At 38.3% G+C, this 27,052-nt stretch overlaps 1 pseudogene; it reads left to right on the forward strand.

Moving 5' to 3' along the window:
- Positions 1 to 6,783: 6,783 nt before the first annotated feature.
- LOC130224048 (5S ribosomal RNA) lies at positions 6,784 to 6,903 on the forward strand (annotated as a pseudogene).
- Positions 6,904 to 27,052: the final 20,149 nt, after the last annotated feature.

Here is a 27,052-nt window from a genome sequence, read left to right on the forward strand (position 1 = left end):
GCCAACCGTCGCCATTTTGTTCGCGCGTCATCGCACCCACGGCGGGATACCAAATAAGGGCAAAGAGGCGGAGAGTGGGCGGAGCTACGGACACCTGCTGGCACTTTGCTTAGACCTGGCAGACAGACTTTACTTTGGGAGAAACGCTTGATACTCTATTACCTGCGACTCGTTTGTGTTCTGACCACATGTGGTTGGCTGTACACTATATCAATAAAGTGTTTAGACTTTCAAAAACACTGTTGTAATACATTGAGCCACTAAACATTGTTCTTATGACGTTTTTCTACAGGAGGAAAATGTGAATTACTTCCAAACACTTCAAATATAGTGTGTGTTAGTAAATGCAAGACTATTGATGAACTCCAGCATAACACTGTATGATAACGCTTCAGATGACTGATCTAGAGCCTACAGCTAATCAATCTGTCACATTCTGGAGTGCTTTACGGTCTTAAGAAAAATATTAATGATAAATGATCTTAAATAAAACAAATACATTTATAGAGATGGTATACAAGTATATAACTTTACTCACATGGGAAACGGAGGCCACGTGAACGGTTTGTGAGCACAATTAAATGCACACAGCATCCCATATCATCTGATAATTGTAAGAAATAAGTCCAAAAGGCAGCTGACTGTGTAAAGCCACATAAAACAACACAAAAATACGATGAACATGCCGAGATCAGTGGCTAATCTGCCGGATTCAGCTGAGGTGAAGTGACGGCGACCAGCGAGACCTAGCTGTCACTCAAGTGGCCACGCCATTAATTATGCAAACTTAAAATAACCTAATATAAAGGAAATGGATGAGTTATAAAAAAATTCACCCCCCTCACAGTTGTCATGGAGGGTAATAATAGCTATATGAACCAAAATTGTTCTTTGTACTTTGCTCTATTATGGAGTCAGGACTAGCGGAATTTTGATGAATTGCAGTTTCAGTTACTTCCGTATTGGCCTCCCGAGGGAGAGCGGGAGGTTGCCGCTTGCTTTATGAAATATTTCTATGGCTAACTGAGACCAGACATGTGAGGAATAGTCTGTTTCTATTTAAAATATCAGCTTTGATAAATGTAGGTACTAACAAACCCAAACCACCAACAGATTCCCATTAATTACATCTCATGAAAGTCAAGCCCTTTTTAAAACGACCCATTGTTCATGTTGTCGGAGGAAACACTTACATACATCTGTGCATTTGTCTGAAAAGCATGATGTGAAAACTTCTATCACTTCATTATCATTTGTTGTGTCTGTCTGGTGCTGGCCTTGGCAAAAAGCACCTTTAGCTGCAGGAGTTCGACACAAATGTTACCCTAAAAACTGAGTGAAAGGCGTCACAACGGAATGAACCGCCAACTTATCCAGCATATTTTTAACGCGGGTAAGTTGGCATTTCTGTGTGGAGTTTGCTTGTTCTCCCTGTGTTCTTGTGGATTTCCTCCACGTGCTCCGGTTTCCCCTACAGTCCAAAGACATGCGCTATAGGTGAAATGAATTAGCTAAATTGGCAGTAGTGTATGTGTGTGAATGCAAGAGTGTGTGGGTGTTTCTCAGTGTCGGATTTGCGGCAGGAAGGGCATCCGCTGTGTAAAACATATGCTGGATAAATTGGCGGTTCATTCCACTGTGGCGACTCCTGAATAATAAAGGACTAAGCTGAAAAGAAAATGAATAAATGAAATATTTGTAATATAAGATTACTGTACTGTTAATAATTATTTGAAAAAAATGTATTGTAATGCAGTCTTGGCAATGTCTTTAAGAACTGATTAATAATAATTATTACAAATATATATTTTAAAGTATTATAAATAAAAATGTAATAACTCAACAAAGGGGTCATATTTATAGAGTAATAATTATTTTAAATGTAGTTTTTTCCATTGACACATTTTGTTACTTATTTATAAAAAGGAATAACAAAATATGTCAATCCTAAAAAATTTAGATTTTAAAATAGGGACTGATTCCATTCGGGGGAAAGTGGGTACAGTGACTTGGCTGGTTTAACTTAGCAAGAGCTGTTGGTGCCCCGGAGCAGAAACAGAAAAAAAAAAAAAAAAACAGGTAAACAATTGAGGGGACAAGGGCCTTGTTACTCTCGGTGCTGTGTCAATGCAAGCTGAGCTGCGCTCGGCTCCTGGTGCTGCGCCTATTTTTAAATAGCTAACTCTTGACGGCTGCTCTCGCTTACGGCCATACCACCCTGAGCACGCCCCCTTGAGTTTGACTGAGTCACTGCTTTCAAGGAAGTGTGAGGTGGCAGTAGGGAGAGAAAGGCTCTCTCCATTTTGATTTTCTTTATTGTTTTTTTCTTGATTTTGCTTAAAATAATTTATATTAATTTTGTTTAGTTTTAGTTAAACCCCAGACAGTGTTATCTGTTTGGGGTTAAAACCTTTTGAAAGAATGGACACTTTGACAAAGGAACAGGAACTGAATATCGACTATGGCAGCACGGACAAAGCTACTCCTGAAGATAGCAATTCAGGAGATTCAAACAAGGACATTGACAATAATGACACATGGGCAACTGTTGTGGCAAGAAGGAGGAAAACAGATCAGACACAAGTAGAGGAGGAAGTGGAGAATACAACAAACAAAAGGTAAAGCAATTGCTGAACGTTTGGAAAACACCCAACAAACAAGTCAAAGAAATGAGATGATAAACAAACTGAAAAGTCAAGCTAGATTTCAGAGACAATATAAAAAAGAAATCAACTTTGACAATGACTGTGAAAGATCCTGAAAATATCACAGTAGTTATGATTATAAAGGCTGTGGAAGGAAAGACCGGAGTTGGAAAATTGTTTGGACTGAGAAAAAAATCTAATTTTGACTATGAACTCACTATGGAAAATGAAACAGACTGTGATCATTTAATGGATGGACTCATGATTAATCAACAATTCTGTGAGATATCAAAACTCTGCGCAACTGAGAGAATGGTTTCTTTTTTAAATTTACCCAATTATATTCAAGATAGTGAAATCATCCAAAAGCTTGTGGACTGGGGAGTTTCTCCAATTCTCCCACTAAGAAGAAGATATCATCCAGGAACAACTGTGGCTGACGGAACAAGGTTCATCAGGGTGAAATTTCCGAAAGAAGTCACAACTCTTCCTTACAACGTCAAATTTGATACAGAGGAAGGACCAAAATATTTTAGAGTGATACATGATCAGCAGATAAAAACATGCAGATTATGTGGAAGCACTGAACATGAAAAAAAAGACTGCCACAATTTGTGTGTAGAGAATGTCTGGAGCAGGGGCATTTTGCGTGGGACTGTAAAGCCCCACGGTGCCAAGGCTGCAAAAAGACAACATTGTGGTGCAGATGTGAATCGGATGAGGAAGACACTGGAGTGATGGAAATGCATAAACCAACGGAGAAATCAAGCGATGAAGAAAGAGGATGAAGAACAGGAATTAACACCGGATGGTTTGAATGAACAAGAAGAGGAGCAGGCTATGAGTGAAGAGGATGAAGGAGATACAGTAGAGACTGAGACACAACATCTAATGAAAGATGATGGACAGGACATGGAAAAAGAACAAGGAGCAGCGGGTGAAAATACAGAAAGCAGAATTGATGAAGAGGTAAGGCGATGATGATAATGATGAAATAAATATTGGGACTAAAGACAGAACAATAGACAGCATAAACAGAAGACGCAGAAAAACTGTACAAATAAATATTCAGCAAGTGCTTAAGAAACAGAAATTATGAAAAGAAGCAAAAGCAAAACTAAAAACTGACAGAACTGATCTAAGATTTTAGATATAAAAGACTACAAATGATTGATGGTTTGTTTAATTTGGATTTTCTTCTGTTTGGATGGCTTGTTTTTTTTATATTTCTAATAACAACTTATGTTTGGTTTCAATTAATGTAAGAGGGCTGTCATCTAAAGTGAAAGTTTGAAAATGTTATTGCTTTAACAGAAAAATGTGATATAATATGTATACAAGGAGACTGGATGGAATGAAACGATTACTAATGAATTTAAAAAAATGTTGGGACGGGGAAATATTGTATAATAATGACCCAAATAAGAAAAAAGGCATGGCAATATTAATTAGAAGAGGAATAGGATGCTCTTTTGATGTTTTATTTAAAGATAACTATGGAAGGATCTTAACTATTAAAATAATAAATAAGGGTGAAGAAAATACAATATGTAACATCCATGCTCCAAATCAAGACTTGGAAAGAGTTACTTTTTTAAGGACCTAAGTGTTTAATGAGTGGATGGAATAATGTTATTGTCTTAGGAGATTTAATACTGTTTTAGAAAGGATAGTTGTAGATGATTATATGGTTTATAGAGCAGATGTTGGAAGAAAAGAACTGAAATACATGATTGAAAAACATAAATATGTAGATGTTTGGAGAGAGAGAAATAGAGCCAAAGGAGAATACTCAAGAAGGCAGTGGTGAATACGTTTTAAACAAAGTAGATTAGACTATGTTTTATGTACAAGAAATTAGAATCTTTTATTTCAAAGATTTTTTACAATAATTTTTAGCTGTAGTGACACATGATTTTTTGTATGTAATGATGGATTTCAGTGGAGTTGAAAGAGGACCAGGTGTATGGTGTTTAATACAGAGCTCTTAAAGAATGATTTTTTAAAAATTGAAATGGAAAATATTATTATTAATAGTGTAAATGATGAGTTTAGTATGATGAGAACTAAGTGTGTGGTGGGACAATGTCAAATTAGAGGCCAAAAGATTTCTCAATAGAATGTCAAAGAAAATGCAGAAAGCTAATCGAAGCTAAGAAAGACAATCAAACAAAGAATGGGAGATGAAATGGAAAAGATAACAGAAGGAAATATGGATATTAGGAGAATAGTGATATTAGAAGACAACCTGAAAAAAGTAGAAGAGGAAAAATGTATGGGAGCGAGAATAAGAAGCAAGATGAAAAATACAGTGGAAGGAGAAAGAAGTACAAAGTTCTTTTATGATTTAGAAAAAACACGACAAAAAGCCGATTTGATAAAGAATGTCTCAATAAAAGGGGAAAATGTCAAAGATAAAGAAAGTATTTTAAGAACAGTTAAAGATTTCTATGGAATTTTGTTTAAGGGAGAAGGAGTTCATGAAGAAGATAAGGATTTTTTATTGAATCAAATAAAGGTTAAAGTAAGTGAAGAGGATAAAGAACGGTGTGATAGTGATATAACTGAAGATGAGATAAATGAAGCTATAACACAATTAAGCAATGGGAAAAGCCCTGGTTTAGATGGTTTGTCATCCGAATTTTATAAGACTTTTAAAGATGTTTTAATTCCAATTTTAAAAGATCTTTTTACTGCTATTTTTAAAAAAGGAGAGTTGAGTGAGAGTATGAAGAAAGGAATGATTAAAATAATTTATAAAAATAAAGGTGATAAAGATGATTTGCAAAATTATAGACCTTTAAGCATGCTTAATACAGATTACAAAATATTAGCAAAGATTTTAGCAAACAGACTTAAAAAGGTAGTTCCCACTCTTATCACAACTAATCAAGCTTATGGTGTAATAGGCAGAGATATAGCAGACACAATAACAAGTATAAGAGATTTAATCTGGTACATAAAAGAAAAAAAAGATGAAGGATTTTTATTCAGCATAGATCTAGAGAAAGCTTTTGATAGAGTTGAGCACAGCTATTTATTTGACTTAATCCAGAAATTTGGCTTTGGTGAGAATTTCATTAAGTGGATCAAATGTTTTTATACAGATATTTTTAGTTGTTTTAAAATAAATGGATTTTTAACAGACTACATTGAGATTTCCAGATCTATAAGACAAGGATGTCCTTTATCAGCATTATTATACACACTAGTTGCTGAACCATTAGGCTTAGCTATAAATGGAGAAAAGGAAATTAAAGGGTTTATGATAGAAACCAATAGAACAGAACAGAAGATTTTTCAGTATGCTGATGATACCACTCTATTTTTAAAAGATTTTAAAAGTGTTGGGAAAGCTATGGAAATATTTGATAAATATTGTCGAGGATCGGGAGCAAAAGTAAATAAAGAAAAAACGGAATACATTAAGATGGGAAAAGCAGAAGCTCCACAAGGAAATTGGGAATTTAAAGAACAAAACAATTACATAAAGATATTAGGCATTACGCTGGGATATGATGAAATCAAAACTAGAGAAATAATTTGGGATGAACTCCATAAAAAATGGAAAAGATTATGTTTTTGGAAGCAGAGAGTATTGTTTTTAAAAGGGAAAGTACTGGTATTAAATTCTTTTTTCTATCTAAGATGTGGTATGTTTTAAGTGTTGTTAGTCTACCTACGTGGGTGTATAAGAAATAAAAACTATGATTTTAAAGTTTTTATGGGATGATAAACCATCTAAAATTGCATATAACACTATCATTGGAAAGGTGGATGAGGGAGGATTAGGACTTATAGATCCATGGATAAGAATGAAAAGTATGAGAATTAAAACATTAAAGAAGTTTTTAAATGAAGACAATATTCCGTGGAAAAGCATCATGAGTTATTTTATTAATAAATGTGGACAAATAGGAGATGATTTCTTATGGATGGCATTTAAAGTCCGCATGATAGAAAATATTCCTGAGTTTTACATAAACATACAAACTGAGATTGAAGGGAGAAAACTTTAGGTACAAAGCAGGGCATTGTTTCTGTCCGGTGCGGGTGTCACGCAGCTGCTACAGCTGGGGGCGCTCGGCTCCTGGGGCTGTGCCTATTTTTAAATAGCCAACTCTTGACGGCTGCTCTCGCGTGTTGGCCATACCACCCTGGCAATACCTGATCTCATCTAAACTCGGAAGCTAAGCAGGGTTGGGCCTGGTTAGTACTTAGATGGGAGACCGCCTGGGAATACCAGGTGCTGTAAGTTTTTTGAATTCCTTCATTTGGCAGCTAATACACTTCCCCGTGTCACAGCTCTGATGCTGGTGTCTTTTCTCGCATTCATTTTATTTGGGAGGGGTGGGCTGTTTGAGCTGACAGCTTGACCAAAGACCCCCTGCTTCAATTTCCCATAGAACCAAGGACGCACGGCCAGAGGCACGCGGGAAATGGACGCACCAGTTTGGGCTGACAGCTTGGCCAAAGACCCCCTGCTTCACTTTCCCATAGAGCCAAGGACACGCTGCCAAGGGCCCGCGGGAATGGACTCACCAGTTCGGGCAAACGGCTTGGCCATAGACCCCTGCTTCTTTCCCATTGAGCCAGAAGGCGTGGCCAGAGGCACGTGGGAAACGGACGCACCAGTTTGGGCTGACAGCTTGGCCAAAGACCCCCTGCTTCACTTTCCCATAGAACCAAGGACGCGCGGCCAAGGGCCCGCGGGATCAAAACAACCTCTGTTTTGATACAGCACTTCCCTTTCGTGCCGTCCACCGTAACAGATAAAGAGCTTGGTCCACATGATCTTACATTTTGCGTCATTCCACGGTAAAGGCGGTAAATCGCGAACGGGACAAAGCAGTGAGTGGGCTGGGCCTGCCTCCTCCACAGGCACATAGCCAGGGTCGGGGTCTCAGGACAACGGGAAAGTAACCCAGCCCGAATTCAAGGCACGATTCACTGACTGAAAATGCCTCCGAACCCCAACTCTCTTGATGTGCCAATGCGATCAGCAAAGCTGTCTTTAATGACAGAGTTTTAAGTGATACAGAAGTGAGTGGCTCAAACGGATCTCTCTGCAGACCCACCAGGACTATGGAGAGATCCCAAGAGAGCATGAGAGGGGGGGGCGGGAAGGATTTAAATCGCCGCGCGCCTCTGTGGAATCTGATGATTAGATCATGCTTCCCGAGCGTGTTGCCATCCACCTCGTCATGATGAGCGGAGATCGCACCCACGTAAACCTTCAGTGTGGAGGGTGACAGCCTACACTCCAGCTTATCCTGAAGGAAGGATAATACAATGCAAATCTGGCAAGTTCAGGGGTCTTCTTGGCGAGAAGCGCACCACTCAGAGAATAGACTCCACTTCAGGGCGTAGGTATGCCTCATAGAGGGTGCTCTAGCCTGAGTGATGGTGTTAAGTACCTTGGGCAGTAAATCCCCTAAGTTCTCTGCGCTCTGTCTATGGACCACACGTGGAGATTCCAGAGATCTGGCCGTGGGTGCCAGATGGTGCCCCCTCCCTGAGAGAGGAGGTCCTCCCTTAGGGGAATGCGCCAAGGAGGGGATGGTCCGGTTGGGCCAGAGGGGTGCAACAAACAAGACCTGCTCCTCGTCCTCCATGACTTTGCACAAAGTTTGTGCGATTAGGCTCACTGGGGAAACGCATATTTTCACGTGCCCTGATGTCCAGCTGTGAGCCAGTGCATCCGTGCCGAGGGGGGCCTCAGCTCAGGAATAAAACAGCTGGCTATGTGCGTTTCGCGGTGGAAGCAAACAGATCAATCTGGGCTTCCCCGAAGCGCACCTATTCAGCTGGGACAGAATTGGGGTGGATTCTCCACTCTTCTCGGGACAGTAGCTGCTGTGAGAGCGCATCGGCTGCACGATTGAGCTTGCCCGGAATGTGATTGGCACGCAGTGATTTCAGCCGCGTATGACTCCAAAAGGGAGGAGACGGCGAGCGAGCTGAGACATGCGGCGAATGCGTATACCCCCCATACAGTTGATATAAGCCACCGTCGCCATGCTGTCCATCCTGAACAGCACGTGTTTCTGCTCCAGCACCGGAAAAAAAGCAGCGGAGAGCCAGATACACTGCCAACAGCTCCAGACAGTTGATATGCCAATGCAGGTGGGGTCCGGACCACGAACCAGTGGCTGCATGCTCGTTGCACACGGCCCTCCAGCTCGTGCTGGATGCATCTGTCATTATGACAAATTGCCTGGATACTAGCCCTAGGGGCACTTCGGCCCCTAGAAAAGCCATATGTGGGACTCGATCGCGAAACCAACGTTGAAGTGGTGCCATATGAAGCAAACCGAGTGGCGTGACCACGGATGCCATATGCCCCAGGAGCCTCTGAAAACTTTTCAGTTGGACCACTATCTTCCTGTGGAGCTCATTTACACAGGAAAGCATTAGCCTGGTGCGCTATTCGGAGGGACCTGCTCGATTGCATCCTTCGCCAGGAGGACAGCAATCTCCTCTCGCAAGACAGGGGTGTTCTCGGGAATAACCCTCATAAAAAGGACACCCGTGAACTTGGGAGGGCGAATAGCGAACTGAATCCCATAGCCGAGTCTGACCGTCCGTATGAGCCACTGTGACGCACTGGGCAGTGCTAACCAGACCAGCAGAGCGCGCGCTAATGGCACCATCGGAGCGATCGCTGACGTGCCAGCGGAGGGGCAGTTCGGAATGGGAGTGCTCATCCTGGGAAGCGATGCGTCCACGCGGAAGAGCTGAAAATAAGAGAATTTCTCGTACCTTCCTCCCTGGATCCCACGGTGAGGCCAGAGTGAAAGAAAGGAGTCCGTTCTGCTGCACTGTGAGGGCCTGAGGCGAAGGGTCCCGGTGCTGCGAGCTGGAGATAATCGCAGAATTCCCTCCTGCATCTCAGCCAGCTTCTCGGCTTGGTAGCGTTGATAGGTGGCCATAGCGTGCAGAGCGGAGGCGGCCTGGCCCGCAGCAGTGAAGGCTCTGGCTGTGAGAGACTCAGCTAACCTGCACGCTTTGGAAGGGAGTTTGGGCGAATCTCTCCGAGTGGAGCGGCTCTGCGGACAGAGATTGTCCGCGATAGCACGCTCCACCTGAGGAATCGCCTCATATCCCCTGGCCGCTCCATCATCGAGGGAGGTGAGAGCGGGAGCACACGAGGACTGAGCAGAAAAAGGTGCCCTCCATGCCAGCGTGAGCTCTCTGTGTACCTCTGGGAAGAAGGGGACGGGGGGTCTAGAAGGCTTTGCCGCCTTCTTCGCCCCCACGTAGCACCCGTCTAAGCAGTCCGGCCACGGTTCTGGGGGACAAGCCATCTCCAGTCCCACGGCCGAAGCAGCCCCGGATAACACGCCTAACATGTCCGATTCCAGATCCGAAACCACACTGACAACCGTGGAGGGTGGCAGGGGGTCCGGATCTTCATCGAATCATGTCAACCCACCCTCCGATGCAGCGATGGACATCAGGTCACCGGTGTCATTAATGAAAGCGCAGCCAACCCAGAGGATGGACCAGCGCTTGTACTCGAAGCAGAGACTCATGCCTGTCATCCGGGGCAAGGAAACCACCGCATCCAGAAACGCACAGTCGAGACGACATCTTTAAAAACACGCACTACATGACCGTGTGCTCTCTTAGGGAATTCTGCTCTTTGTAAAAACTGCTCTTTTAGATCACCAGCGAAACGCCAAGGAGACGGGAAACCCAGCTCGACTGCCGCTAAAACATCTTTCCCCACACTGGTGAAGGGAATGCTTCCTTCAGCATTGGAAGTCAGCTCAGCAGAAGTGTTCTTCAGTCTCAGATCGGTTCTGAAGCAACAATTCTGATGAGCTGGCTTCAGCAGCCGACTGATATAGCCCTAATTGGCTCATCAGTTTCAGCTGTGGAGCTAAGCTCCGCCAATTCAATTGGCATTTCATTGGCCCGTTCTTTAGAAGTGATTGGTCGTCTATAGCACTCCCAAAGTCTGTTTGTTCCCTTATGAAGAGGAACAGCACCTCTAAGTCAGAAACTAAAGTGCTTGACTGGAAAATGGCGGCCAACTCCAGTTTGGAGGTGAGTCCTTACCCCAAATGGACTTCAAGTATCTTTTTTTACATGAGGAATGGAATGTGAGATTTAAAGATGAATCAGTGCAGCGGCAGCAGTCTGTTGTGGTGAAGGAGCTGAGACGAAAGGTAATGTTTTCAATTTACCGCTCAATCTAGGTTCCTGCTCTCACAACACTTGTAGCTAGCCTACACCAACTTTTATATACCCATTGATGAGTAATGCAGGCATCCAATCAGGATTACCACATACTCCAATCTGGAGTCTTAGGATCATCACAGTGAATTAATATTGTACAACTGCCAGATATTTGGCGTGCTAAATATCTGGAGCTGTCGGCTCTTCAAAACATGCTGTGTGAAATGAGTTTTGACTGAAAATAACATGGCGATTGCCTACAGCCAATGAGAGCAGCATTAACTTGTGCGTAATTGCAGGCCAGCGGGAGGAGTCGGGAGAAGGTAAAAAAATGAAAAAATAAAAAAATTTGCTAATTTTTTGTTTATTTGGACCAAAGAAATTGAGGTTTGACAGGAGCACCCATGTCTGTTTGACGTTTCATACAGAAAGTTAAAGAAAGTTGAGGGAGAAATTGCTGATTCCCTTCAAACCCAGGTGAGCAAATATGTACATTTTCTACACCATTAAAGGCTTTTTTCGCGTTATGTAGTTAATAACAAAAGATAAACTACGTGTTTTCGGCTGTGAGACGTAGTTTGGACGAAGTTGTCAGCGATTCTTTCTATTCATTCTTTCTATTCTGATCCATCTTGCAGTGTAAACAAAGCAGTGACAAAACGCTAGGTCAGATAGTCATGCAGTGTGAAAACATCTGTGACACGACTACTTTGAAAATCATGCAGTCTGAACTCTGCATTGTTTTTTGTTTGTTGTCTGTTAGACCAATGTGACGTGTACTGCCTAAACTTGGCCAGGACACTCTTGTAAAAGATATTTAAAACCAATGTATCTTTTCTGGTAAAATAAAGGTTATAATAATACTAATAATTATTATTATTAGTATTATTATTATTATTGCGTTTATGCTAAACGCGAGGAGTGCAACACATCATTGCAGTGTAGGAGTGTTGGAAAACAGTATACCATCACTCAGCCTTTCCAAACATTATTCAGACGTGAAACGTCCTGTGCACATGAGAAAATGTTTTGCTGCATTCATGTCATGTGTGCAACTTTTTGTCCATGTGTTTCTTAAGCTGCGCCGAATGAGCGAAACTCTGTAGACACAGATCAGATCTGTACGGTTTCTCCAGTGTGAATCCTCTTTTGTGTTTTCAGAAGTGTTAACTGATTAAACCTCATCACAGTGTGTACATTTGTCTGGTCTCTCCCGTGTGAATCGTCTGGTGCAGTTAAAATTTTGGAGCTGTAATAAAAGTCTTCTCACACTTAAAGCACATATACTCTTTCACACCAGTGTGGATCTTGTGTTCATTAAGGTTTGCAGATCGGTTGAAACTCTTTCCACACTAAGTGCATGTGAATGGTTTCTGTCCAGTGTGGGTCTTCATGTGTTTATTAAGGTCTGATGATTTGCTGAAACTCTTCCCACATTGAGTGCATGTGAATGGTTTCTCCCCAGTGTGGATCCGCATGTGTTGATTAAGGGATGATAATTGGCTGAAACTCTTCCCACACTGAGTGCATGTGAATGGTTTTTCTCCAGTGTGGATCCGCATGTGTTGATTAAGGGATGATGATGGCTGAAACTCTTCCCACACTGAGTGCATGTGAATGGTTTCTCTCCAGTGTGGATCCTCATGTGTTTATTAAGGTGTGATGAGCAGTTTAAAACTCCTCCCACACTGAGTGCATGCGAATGGTTTTCTCTCCAGTGTGGATCCTCATGTGTTGATTAAGGGACGATGCTTGGTTAAAACTCTTCCTACACTGAGTGCATGTGAATGGTTTCTCTCCAGTGTGGATCCTCATGTGTAGATTAAGGTATGATGAGCAACTGAAACTCTTCCCACACTGAGTGCAAGTGAATGGTTTCTCTCCAGTGTGGATCCTCATGTGTTTATTGAGGTGTGATGAGCAGTTAAAACTCCTCCCACACTGAGTGCATGTGAATGGTTTCTCTCCAGTGTGGTTCATCATGTGAATCTTAAGTTTGCTTTTGCTTGCCAAACTCTTTCCACACTCAGTGCAGGTGAAACGATTTTCGTCTCTCCTTTTCAAACTACCATCAGTCTGTAAATGAGTTTTTTCCTCAATTTTGACATGATGTTCCTCCTCTTTACTCCCCTCATTCTCTTCAATTAGGTCTGAAATAAACAAATAAAACATTAATTTTTATTAAGTATTAAAAACTCTCATCAAAAGCTGAAAATTGAAAAAACAATGTATACATTGGCTACACACTGTAATTTTGATGCACATTAAATGTAAAATGAAACAGATCATATTTTGTTGTCTATTAACGTGTACACATTTAAGCATATTCAATTCAATTCATCTTTCAAGAGTTCACACTTAGCTGATGATTGATTATAAGCAAGTTTGGCATGCTGTCCCGGGAGAGAGCCCAGAGCTTAAAAGGTACTTTAGCCCTGGGCCCCCGTTTGCAGGGCGAGAGGGGAGCTCTGAGCTCAGGTAGGTCTCGAGAACTCCCCAAAATTCTCTGCTCGGGACAGCAGCCGTGTATTTGAAGAACCCCCCAAAAGGCAATGAAGATCAATGCAATACCTGGCTGCTGGGTATAAAAAGGTGTTAAAAATTGTGCTAGAAAATTTTGTAGGAGCAAAAACGGGACCGGTGCGGGTGTAAATGGTGAGATAAGAGTGGTCAGTGCTACTGGAGTGGTGTACTGGCTGACGGAATATGTACAACTATGTGTGCTCCCAGGGCAGTGTTAATTGCATGGACCGGGCGGGAGAGTGAGGTAAATGTAATGATTTGAAGCAAATATGCGTGAGCTCTGTTAGACAGGCTTACTATGGTAGTGGTGAAATGTAGCTATAAAGTTCAGCAGAGTGTCTCTGCTGCTGCACACGTGCGGTGAGTGTCAGTATCATGAAATTATTAAAGGGTACCTATGCATCCACAGAGGCGTTTTAAACTACTGTGGCAGAGCAGAGTAGACTATCAGTATAAAAATTTGGAAGTGTAACAAAGCTCAGGCAGAGCATCACTGCTGCGGCAGTGGTGCAGAGGGGAATGAAGCTCAGCGGAGCATCTCTGTGCAGAGGTGCGATGGAAGTCAATAATAAAAGGTAAAAATACCCTTTTGCAGAAGCGTTTTAACTGCTTTGGCAGTGATGGGGGTGTGTCAGTAGTGGTATGGATGAAGGACAGTGGACATGAGCTCAGGCAGAGCGTCTCTGTGTGTATCAATAGTGAATGGCTAAGTGGAAGTGTATATGAGCTTAGCAGAGCATCACTGCTGCAGCAGTGGTGGTGTAGAGGGAAATGAAGCTCAGCAGAGCATCTCTGTGACTGCAGAGGTGCTATGAAAGTCAGTAATAGAAGTAGAGAGAGACATCTCTGGAGAGACATGTTAACTGCTGTGGCAGTGCTGGGGAGTGTGTCAGTAGTAAATGATTAAATTGAAGTGTATGTGAACTCAAGCAGAGTGTTACTGTTGCGGCTGTGTTGCAGAGGGGGAATGAGGCTCAGTAGAGTGACTCTGCAGCAGGGTAGTCATTGGTATGTCTAGAGTGTTATGTGTGCTCTTACAGAAATGTTATGATGAAAGTGGATAGGAGCTCAGCTAGACTGACACTGTTGCTGAGTGAGTGAAAATCAGCAGATTGGAGAGTATATATGTATATATGACAACTAATGATAGTGACTGAGGTGAGTTTCATGAATGGAATCTTTATCTTACAGAATATATATATTTAAATAAATAGAGTTAATTTAAATACAATACTGATTAGATTAATTTCAATGAATTGTTTAATGTGTGGTTTTGTTGAAAACTACAACAATTTTATGTTTTTCGTTTGTTCAAAACCCACCAAAATGTCTTACTTTAGCAACAGGCTCATTAATTATCAGTCTACAGTCAATATTTAGATTTTTCATTTATTTGTAAACCTAGTTTTAAAATGCATTTCACTTGTTCTTGCTTGATCCATCCAAATATTAATCATATTAGTCTACATTTTAATCAATCATGGCCTTTGACTTTTATTAAAATGTAGACTGAGAATGTTAATGAAAGTCTTAGAAATGGGTGCCTGCATTTTACCGCAGGGGTGCATTTCTCATTCACAACACTGGGATTGCAGTCAGACCATGAAGCAGATCAATGTTGATCTTTCTTTCGAGGTTGACGGTGCAGAAATGAACAAAACAACAGGCCTAATACAAAATATTATAAGATTAAAATACGGAAAAATGATCAGATGGTAACTTCGGTCAATTTTCCCAATAGATATACAGCACTAGGTTATATTTCAGCATGTTTTCACTTTCGTATTAGACATGAAACGGATTTGCCGGTAGAAAAGACATCCCGCCCTGCTCATATTTCCCTCTTCATATGCCTATTACACAACCATAATACACTGTGACATAGCCTGGTTCGTTGGATCGTTTTGTTTTCTCACTGCAATCTATCCGAGACCACCTCATTCAGGCAATCTCGGACCGATTGATTTGGTGCGGATCCCACGCGATTGCGGGATTCACATATGCCAGACAAACCGCGCTTACGGGGCAAACGAGACAGGTTCCGAAACAAACGTCTGGGTGTGAAAGCACCCTGTATTTGCACACAATTGACAAACAGTAGCAGCCAAATTAAACTTTAGTGACAAGGCAGCACTGGCCCGATCGGGCCAGTAACCATTCTCTATACTGCCCTGAGTGTCTCGCACGCTGGCCCCAGGTCCTTATTGTCAAGCCCTGGAAGGGCATCCGCTGTTTAAAACATATGCTGGATAAGTTTGTGGTTCATTCTGCTGTGGTGACCCCTGATGAATAAAGGGACTAAGCTGAAGGAAAATGAATGAATGAACTTATGGAAATACTTAATGCCACGTTTGCTGTAAACTGGAGTGATGAGGAGATGCCAAGATGACATACTTTGCTTTTTGTTTTAATTCATTTGTACTTTTGTCTTTGTTTTCTTGCCTTTGTGCATGTCCTGAGGCTTAGATGAAGACCTACGTGATGACATTTTATATACCTGACAAGATGCAGAAATGCTATCTAAAAAGGTTACCTGCTGGTTGTCCAATCAGGGACAGAGACAACGTAAATATACAAATAATAATGTTAACCCGGGGTTAGGGAATGTGAACCGTCGGTTAATGAACACCAGGTATAGCATGAGCAGTGTGGAACGTGATTACAGATAACCCAGGATTCTGATAACGAGGGTTAGAATGACCCAGGGTTAACAGTTTCAAGTGTGAAAAGCCCTAAGAATCCTCAGCATCAGCTCTCAGGATAAACAGAGCACAATGACAAACAGCGACATACAAAAATTTACATTTATGTCAGTGACCTGATCTCATGTTACTGTTTTAGCACTTCCAATTCAGTTGCCTATTGGAGAAATGACCAGGATTATTAACGGCAGAAAACGGTCACACTACTTGCTCTACAAACAAGTGTGTTCATGACTATACATACAAGGAAAAATAATAATAAAATATGACTTTGCAACATCACGCAGCATTAGGCATGGGCCAGTATAAGATTCTGACCGTATGATAACCTTAAATAAAAATATCACAGTTTCACGGTACTGTGATTACTGCTCTAAAATATATTCTAAGGCAAAGAAATTTTTTAAATGCCACAGATCTAAAAGATTTTTATTTGCCCGTTAAAAAATATGATTTAACACATATAATAATAATAATAATAATAAATTAATAATAAAAACATATATTTTAGATATTTCTTAGCAAAAGATGTTATATATTGTTTAAAAACACGCAAGCTTTACTTATATCTATACACTTTTCCAACATAAACTTTCTTCGAAAAAATAATAAAAATTAACAAATGTTTTAAAAGTTTTAAAAACTATAATAAACTAAACCTATGCACAACAATCTGTCCAGGTCGATGTCCTCAGCAGTAAAAACATGGAGCACATTTAAACAAATGTTATTGTATAAGGAAAATAAATAAACCATTATGATAAATAGAGTTAAAATGACCTTTTTGAATAAAACGTTGAAAGTTTTATTGAGATGGATTGTTGGTGATTGTATATGTTTTGGCCAGATTGGGTCGCAGAACATGAACAAAGGTAATGAAGACTTGTTTAAAAAAGATTTAAGACCTACAACACAATATTTCAGTAAATTTAAGACTTTTTAAGATTTTGGAATTTAAGACATTTTAAGACCCTGCAGAAACCCTGTTTAAACACAATAGCCCTGGTAATTAGAGAACTAGTAACAACTACTAGAATCTAGTTTAAACTCATAAAGAAGTTGATGAAAAAAAGGGAATTGTGATCAATGTGACATATGCAAATGGAAAGTACTAAGCCAACACTATTACTGTAATAGCAGATATCTTCTATGAGAATACTGTAGGTCAAATATCATCAGCTGAGTTGAACTTTTTTTTATTTGTTGTTTTTATTTATTTTATATAGCGCCAGTGCTCAAGGACGCTTTACAAACAGTAGGAGAACAAGAAAAGCAATAACCTTAAGAAGGTAGAGAAAATGGGAGACTAATAATACATAAAAGAATGACAAAAGACATGAGAACAAGTGACGAAAGAAACTGATTCCTGTCTTTCAATGAGTGCTTATGTGCATTTAGGAGAACTAGGCAGCACACTCAGAGCTGCAAGATGGATTTAATTTAGTATTCTTATTATTAAAATATATCTGAATGAGGATCAAATGACTGAGTTGGTCTTTGAGAATGAAAATCAACCTGTTTGTTCCTGCAGATCTTTATGTTTGACTGTGAATGTTTCTTCAATCTTCACATCTTCACTCTCCTCTTTAATAAACGCCATCTTTATAACTGTGTGGAGATCAGTCGCTTCAGTAGCGCTTCAGTTTTTCTCTGTGTTTGGACACTTTATCCTGTTTAAAATAAATAAAACAATGAACAGAAACAAAATAACTTTACTTCAACACTTGCTGCAGCAGTTTCTTTAAATGAGAGTAATTAACAAAAGGAAATCAGGCAAAAGGTTCCATTAAAACACTTATTACATAGATTTCTGTAACTTATTCAAACAATAGCCAATATTTACGTAGGAGTAAAATAATACTACGTTGTATGAAGAGTTAAAATAATATTTTCAACAACAGGAACACAATTTAGCATCGGATGAAAAACCTGAACCTTTAAATCGGTTTATATCTGTAAACGTTTTAAAACAAACCTTTCTCCAGTTGACTCACAGCGCTGAAGCGGCGCCGCCTGATCACGTCACACCACGCCAAAATAAAAGTCAATTTTTTTTTTGCCACTTATTGTTGAGGTCATGGCTAGGGCCAGATGGAATCTGCGGACGGTTTTTTCTATTTCTGCGGAGAATTTTGGTAAAAATCTGCGGATTTCTGTGAAATTATTTTAAGAGTATCATAACTAAAACCTTAATATGTGAAATAATAAATAATAATAATATCTTTTAAAATTGTATTTGTTTAAAATGCAAATCCAATTAGATTCCATTTATTTGGTAAACAAAGCAAGTCTCTCACATAATATATCTACTAAAAGACAAGAAAATATTGCATTACAAACTGCATTGTACATAAATCAGATGAACATTTTCATATTAGTCAATATTACTGTAATTAATTTAAAAACTGAATAAATTTAGATTTTTCCCAGAGATAGGTTGTGGCTGGACGGGCATCCATTGCGTAAAAACATGCATATGAAAACATGTTAATTCTGCTGTGGCAACCCCCCGATTAATAAAGGGACTAAAATGAATGAATAAATTTAGATTTACACAAATTTACTCAAGTAAATAAACAGAATTAATGATGGGCTAAAAATCTGCGAAATTCCTGGTCATGGCTTATATATTCAGCATTTGGAGTTGATCAAAACCTTTACTCTAAACATTTTAAGACAATTAAAAAAACTTGTTTAATCCACTAAGACTCAGTGTTTAAAGCAGATAATCTCAACATTCTTAAATGTATAATAAAAAATCTGATGGGTGTTTTGAGTTGAAACTTTACAGACACATGCTGGAGACACAAAAGACTTTTCCTAAATCTTGAAAAGGGGTCAAATTGGTGCCCTTTAAGTAAAAAGTACCCAGTACTACTACATGTTTTAGTTTCACTAGCTGGGTCATTATCACTATAAAGTTCCTTTGATGTCCCACAAGATTGAATCAGTCCTATATGAACATAATGCACAATAATGAAACTCTGACGTTTTAATATATTTGGTTAAACCTTTACACACATGCAGGTAGATTTATAAGTGTTTTGAAATATGTTTTTGTCTGTTTTTGCCATATTCTTTCATTGAATAGATGTGATTTTGCCATGTCCCACACACTGCTCAGACAACTTCAATGAGGCTAAAAAGTAGGTAAATTAGATAAAATTAAAAAAAATTTTTTTATATATATTCTTATTGTCTTAAACAAGTTATTGAACAAAAAAGGCACTTTAATAACTTTTATTTTGTTTTAATAATGTCATTAATCATTTTGCACGTGTCCTTAAAATTGCTGTCCACCCTATCATGATCTGGTAAATGCCCCTTTAAGATGTACTCTGATGTACTCATTAGCATCCCAGTGCCCAGTTTGCTTTTCAGAGGAGGTTTAAACATCTACTGTGCACACAGTAAATATCTACACTTATGTTTCCTATTTTTCCTCATGTTGGGTTTGAAACTGAATGTTGACAAGCTTAACATGTCCGCTCTGTCATAGTGAAATATTAATTAATTTTAAAAGAATCAGAAATTAAAGATGTAGCTTTTAAATAGTGTACAAAGAGCTTAAATAGGGAAACACTTTACCAGCTGCAGGTATAACCTGTGCTGAATAAATGCTATCTTTAGCCAAAAATGTCCTCCTTGTCATTGTCCACCCTGTCACAAATCCTTCCTTGACAGGGTGGACATATATGCATTGTTATTGACACTTTATTTTCTTTAATATTTTATTGTTAATTAGTTCATTTTTTATGTTACAACACTTACACATACACTGCAGGAGTAGATGCAATATGAGTCGTGGACAATACAAACCTTTTGGCAATATCTGTCTTAGTCTATATTGAGGACATCATTTTTAAGTCCATATAATGGAGCTCACTGACTGTTTGAAATAAAACTGCAGCCATAAGTATTTGTATACTTATGTGAACATCTGTAATCTAATTATTTACCTTATTCTGAAAAAAACAACAACAACAGTATTAAGGTGTTTAACTTGAGTTGCCTCCAACATTCCCTTCACTCCTCCAATACAGTGTACAATATAAAGATTCATTAGCAAATTTAGTTTAACTTGAAGAACAATAATTGTTTATTTTAATATTAATTTGCATATTGATAAAACCTAATTGATACCAGAAGAGGTGGGCGGCATGGTGGCTCAGTGGTTAGCAGTGTTAGTGAAAACATAAGTTGAATTCTTGAAAACTTTATAACCCTTTTATATGAACCCTTTAATATTTCTTGTTGTACCTGTTGTTTTTCAAATTATCTATAACCTCAGCAAAACATCTTGTGTGATTTCTTAATTAACCTATAAGGTTTGAAAGTTTGACAAAATATTTTAGATCTTGGGGTTTATTTAGAAATATATGTGCACTGATAGCCTATTTTATTGGAAAATTAATGTTTTGTCCATTATTTCATTAATATAAATACAATTTTTCCATGAAGTTGGGTTAGTAAAGGGACACATGACCTTTCTGAAAATATACATGTTATAATCACACTGCAATGAAAATATACTACTTTGAATTTGTTCATGACAGGATTGACACAATTTGAGGTTTGTTTCCTGTTTTTCTGCATGCAGATTATTTGTAAAAAGTGCAGGAGCTTGACCAACATTCATTTCTTACAGCCTAAGGTCTAATAAATACAACAACTATGTGGTTAAATAAAAAATCTCTAACTTTTTTATTTATTTTTTTATTTTTTTATTTAATTTTGGTGTCTCAAAGGCACTTTATAGTGATAATGACCCTAAACACGTTTTTCAAAATTGTCTTAAAAATGTTTAGATTAAAGGTTTTGATCAAATTTAAATACTGAATATCTCTGTCTGTGTGAGAGATAGCAGATCTGTTGTGTAAAGTGGAAAACGCGGGAGAAATGTATCAATGAGTCATAACTGCAAGTGGCAAAAAAAGCTAAACAAAAAAGACTTTTATTTTGGCGTGGCGTGTGACGTCATAAGGCTGCGCTGCTCCCGCGATGTGATTCAAGGATGCACACAGAGAGGAGGAAGCGGAAGCTACGTCACGGATTGAGACAACAACAAGCTGGAGTTCGCGGTATCTGTAACATTTCTTAAAAATAACAACTTTAAGTGAATAAACAGTCATCGCTTGATCTGATCTGTGCTTGTTGTGCAATCATGGATGATGACTCGGATGAGTCAATGATAAATGAGAGTATGGGCTTTACAGAAAAATTTTCCAAAAAGAAAAACTCTAAACGTAAGAAAGCCATGTATAAAGAACAGGAAGACTATGAGGATACGCAAAATGTGGTAAATGGAAATAAAAAAAAGACTAAAACGAGTGAGAAAGATAATAAGAAAGATCAAACGCAAAATGAAATATCAGGATATAAAGTAATGATGACGTTTGACAAAGGTACAGGAAAACATCTACATCCAATCGGGCTGTCTAAGGCTATAGATAAGCTAATCGGAACAGTTAGTTTGGCAAGATGTATGGGACAAGGAAGAGTGCTAATAATAGTTAAGGACATTGCACAAAGAAATAAATTGCTTGGAATTAAAGAGATGAACGGAGAAAAAGTAAGTTCTAGAGAAATTGGAGTAGCCAAAAATGAGAAGGGGGTAATTGCAGGTGTTCCAACACATATTTCCAACGAAGAGATTGAGGAAAATATAATAGGAGGCAAAGTAATCAATGTGAGAAGATTGCTTAAAAATGTAAATGGGGATAGACAAGAAAGTATGAGCATTTTGCTGACATTTGAAGGTAAAATGCCTGAAAAGGTGAAGATGGGATACATCAGCTACACAGTTAGAGAATACATTCCAAAGCCCTTGAGATGTTACAAATGTCAGCGTATTGGTCATGTAGCAGCAGTATGTAGAGGAAAAATGAGATGTGTGAAGTGTGGGGAAGATCATGAATATGACAAATGTACAAATGATCTAAAATGTTGCAATTGTGGGGGTCCACACAGTGCGGCATATGGAGGATGTGAATTTCAGATAAAAGCAAAAGAGGTACAGAAATTCAAGATAGAACACAAAGTTTCATATGCAGAAGCAGTCAAGAGCTGCCAGAAAAGGGAGATAAGAACAGAGGAAGTAATGACAAATGAAAAACAACTGGAAATGAATACTGAGACTGGGAACAGAAGGGAAAATAATTGTAATCACAAATGTATAAAGGAAAATGACTTAATAATGACAAAAGAGAACTTTCTGGTATTCATTGTCAAAGTGATTAATGTAACAGCTGTAATGACAAGCAGGTCAGCTAAAATTAAAACAATTCTAGATGCTGCAGCAGAGTTTTTAGGAATTACAGGAATTTCTGCCCATATGATTCATGACATTCTCACTCGATCAACAATAAATGATGCTTCTCAAGTTTCTGATTAGCTTAATGGTTATAAGTATTCTACAATGGAATGCAAGAAGTTTGATTGCGAATGGGCAAGAGTTTAAAAAATTTGTTTTAGAGTTAGAATATAAACCAAATGTAATATGTGTGCAGGAAACATGGCTTAAACCAAATATTCAGTTTGTTTTAAAAGGTTATAAATTGATACGGAAAGACAGGGAAGGGAGTCAAGGAGGAGGGGTAGCTACATTTATAAGTGATGAAATGACGTACAGAGTCTTGGGAGAGGTGGAGGGATTAGAGTGTGTGATGGTTGAGGTTTATTATTGTGAAAATTCACTGGTAATATATAACTTTTATAATCCGTGTAAAAACATTTCAATCAATTCACTTGAAAAGATTGAAAGAGGAAAGAAAGAACTTTGGTGTGGGGATTTTAATGCTCACAATTGGTTATGGGGGAGTAAAAAAATAGATGATAATGGGGAAATAATAGAACAATATATGGAAGAAAGATCTTTAGTTTGCCTGAACACTGGAGAAGGCACTAGGTATAATATAATTGACAATACAGTATCATGTTTAGACCTAACATTTATTTCAAATGAAATAGCTAATATCTGTGAATGGAAAGTATTAAGTGAGAGCACAATTGGAAGTGATCATTTTCCAATAATATGTCAATTAAATGTAAGGAATTTTAATAGTGGTCAATATCTACAGAATTGCTGGAAATATGAGAAAGCAGATTGGGTAGCATTTGGGAAATACTGTGAAGAAAATTTAGTAAAAGTAAAAGAGGAAACAGTTGAAATATTATGCAAGTCATTGACAGATTTAATAATACAATCAGCTAATTTATACATCCCTATAAGAACTGCAGGTGAAAAAAAGAGGAACATTCCATGGTGGACAGAAGAGTGTAGCAAGGCAATTAAAGAAAGGAATAAGGCATTCAAACAGCTTAGGAAAAACATGAACTTTGATAACATGCTGATTTACAAGAGAGCAAGAGCTAACGTAAGGAGACTGATAAAAATCGCTAAGAGGGAGGGATGGAGAAAATTTTGCTCGACGATGGGGAAAGATACCACCATAGATCAAGTATGGAAAATGTTACAAAATATGAGTGGAAAAGGGAAAAAGAGAAAACAAATACCAGTGTTGATTGAGAAGGATGTAACTGCTATATCAGAAATTGAAAAGGCTAATATGCTAGGAAATGTTCTACAAAGATTATATAGTATAGAATTGGGGGACGAGTATGAAGAAAGTAGAAGGGAGTTTATGGAAATAAATCCAAATATTATGCATAATAAAATAAATGGAAATAGTTGTATGGATGTAGATTTTACAGCTTCAGAATTGAAAAGAGCACTGGGGAAATGTGCAAATACTGCCCCAGGTGGAGACAGGATAAGCTACATAATGATTAAACATCTTTCAGAAAAAGTTATTTTATTGATTCTTAAACTATACAACAGAATATGGAAAGAAGGAGTTATCCCAAAAATGTGGAAACAAGCAATAGTAATACCGATTCAAAAACCAATGAAAGATCCTACAAAACCGGAAAATTACAGACCAATAGCATTAACATCAAATTTAGGTAAATTAATGGAAAAAATGATAATGAATAGAATTAATTATGATGTGGAGAAAAAGGAAAAATATAGCAAATATCAGTGTGGTTTTAGAAGAGGACGATCAACTATAGATGCATTAAGTAAAGTCACTAATGAAATAGAAAAAGCAATTAACATGAAAGAGTTTATGGTAGTCGTGTACTTTGATATTGAAAAAGCATATGATACAGTTTGGCGAGAAGGATTGTTAGCTAAAGTTGATAAAATGAACATAGAAGGAAAATTATATAACTGGATAAAACAATTTCTGAATGATAGAACATTTATGGTTCAAGTGGGAAATGCTCATTCTTCATCTTTTAATGCAGAAAACGGTATTCCTCAAGGCAGTACTATTAGTCCATTGCTTTTTAACATAATGATTAATGATATTTTCAAAGACTTAGGAACTGGGATAGGAAGTGCTCTTTATGCTGACGATGGAGCTATATGGAAGCGAGGAAGAAACCTAAAGCAGGTACTTAAAAATATACAAGCTGTGACAGATAAGGTAGAAAAGTGGAGTAATTTTTGGAGATTCAAAATATCAATCAGTAAGTCATGTTATATGATCTTTAGTAGGAAAAAGAAGATATCAAGTGACATTAAATTATCAATATATGGGAAATCATTAGAAAAGGTTAAAGAATTTAAATATCTAGGGATTTGGCTGGATAGCAGGTACACATGGAAAAAGCATATTGAGGAAGTGGAAAAGAAGTGTAGGAAAACTTTAAATGCAATGAGGGCAATAGCAGGCAAAGAATGGGGAGCAGAGAGATCATTAATGCTCACAGTGTATCAGGCTTTAATAAGATCGGTACTTGATTATGGGTGTATGATATATGTGGCAGCATCAAAGACTATTTTAAAAAGACTTGATAGAATTCAATATAGAGCACTTCGAATGTGTATAGGAGCAGTAAAATCAACACCGGTTAATGCTTTAATTGTTGAAACAAATGAATTACCATTATATCTGCGTAGGGAGAAATTGGCGCTGGCATATTGGTCATCTATTAAAAGCTATGCTGGAGAGAACATTGTAAAAGAAACTTTAATGGATTGTTGGGAGTATACAAATAATAGAGGAAGAGGATTTGGATGGGATATACATAATATAGCAAAAAAACACCAAGTATTTGATATAGTGGGTAATAAAAGCCCAGTATGGATTGAAGTCCCCCTGTGGATAATACCTGAAGTTGAAATTAATCTTGAGATCTTGGATAAAAGAAATGAATGGGAGGAATCAGGTACACTCAAACAAAATGTATATAAGCATATAGTTGATAAATGTTATGGCAGTACACAAATGTATCCTGACGGATCTAAAGACCCAAATAAGGGTGTGACAGGAATAGGAGTGTGTGTTCCTGATTTGGAGGTATTTATAAAATAAAGATCAACATCGGAACCGTCAATGTATTCTGTTGAAATGGTTGCTATCATTGTGGGACTTATGTGGGTCGAGGAAGTGACACCAGACAGAGTTGTGATTTGCTCAGACTCTGCTTCAGTATTAAAGTCATTAGCCAGTCATCAGTCATCTAGAGAAGATTTAATGAATGAAGTATTTACATTAATATGGAGAATCCAAAGGAAAGGAATTCTAGTTGGGTTGTGTTGGATTCCAGCACATATAGGGGTGGTGGGAAATGAAATAAGTGATGAATTAGCTAAAAATGCGACTAAAAGAAAAGAAATAGATATAAATGTTCCATTAAGTAAAGGAGAAATTAAAAGTATTATTAAGAAAAATGTGACAATACATTGGCAAGGAGTATGGAATACAGATTTGAAGGGAAGAGATCTATATAAAATCAAAAAGAATGTAGACACTAAAATGGTTATTCATGGAAGGAATAGGAAGGAAGAGGGGATAATTACCAGACTGAGACTGGGGCATACCGGACTAAATGATTCATTGTTTTTAATTGGTATACATGAGAATGGATTATGTGAATCTTGTGATGTTAAAGAAACAATCGAGCATGTAATATATGAATGTTTAAAATATAGAGAAGAAAGAAAGGAACTAATGGAATATCTTAAGGAGAAAGAAAGGAAGATAAAGATATAGGATACCTATTGGGGTATGAGTTTAATTATGATCGTATAGGATATAGGACTCTAATAAATTTTTTATATAATACAGGATTAGATAAAAGGATATAATAAAATAATATATAACTAATAATAATATAACTAAAATATAACTCATGTAAGTAAATAAAATAAGTGCTCTGTTACAAGTCTAGAGATTAAGGAGTTCAGTGTGCAGGGGGGAGGAGCTGAACACGCAGCGTCAACCGGCGCCTGGACTCTGAGGTCTGTGGAATTGGGGCAGAACAATCACAGAATCTGGTTGCACAACTAGCACAGTAGGTGGCGATATGCACAAAGAATGCAATTTGCCAAAAAACGAAGAAGAAGAAGAAGAAGAAAAAGGTGGCAGCGTGCAGCTTTACTCTGCTCTGACTCAACACACAGCCAGAAGAAGAGGTGTGTGGCGTCTTCACTTTCTTCTCCACATCCAGCGTTTATACTGCTTTAGGTAAAGTCTGTTGTTTCAATCCCCTAATAACTTTGGCCCTGAGACACTTTAGATGAAATCGGAGAGCTCCCTTGTCTGTCATAGACAGCAAGAGTCCCGAGATGCTCAAAGTCCAGAAAAGGAACCAAAAACATTGTCAAAACAGTCCATGTGACTTTAGTAACTTTAGTAGTAGAAAGTGTTGAAAAAAGCAGCCAAAGTAGGAACTGTTGAACCATATTGTGGCTGTTTTTGCTCCTGTATTCTCATCATTTGCATTCAGCAGAAGAAACTCAAACAGGTTTGGATCAAGTAGAGAATGAGGAAATGACAGAATTGTAATTTTTATGTGAACTACCCCTTTAATGCTTCCGTAAGTAAATGTAAATTAAATATTATTACTGAAGATATTGCTAAAGAATGGCAGGAAACGTGGAACACAGATTATAAGAGACGACAATTCATGTGAAAATAGAAACCC

Source organism: Danio aesculapii, chromosome 4, assembly GCF_903798145.1.
Source record: "Danio aesculapii chromosome 4, fDanAes4.1, whole genome shotgun sequence".
In the NCBI taxonomy this organism is placed as follows: domain Eukaryota; kingdom Metazoa; phylum Chordata; class Actinopteri; order Cypriniformes; family Danionidae; genus Danio; species Danio aesculapii.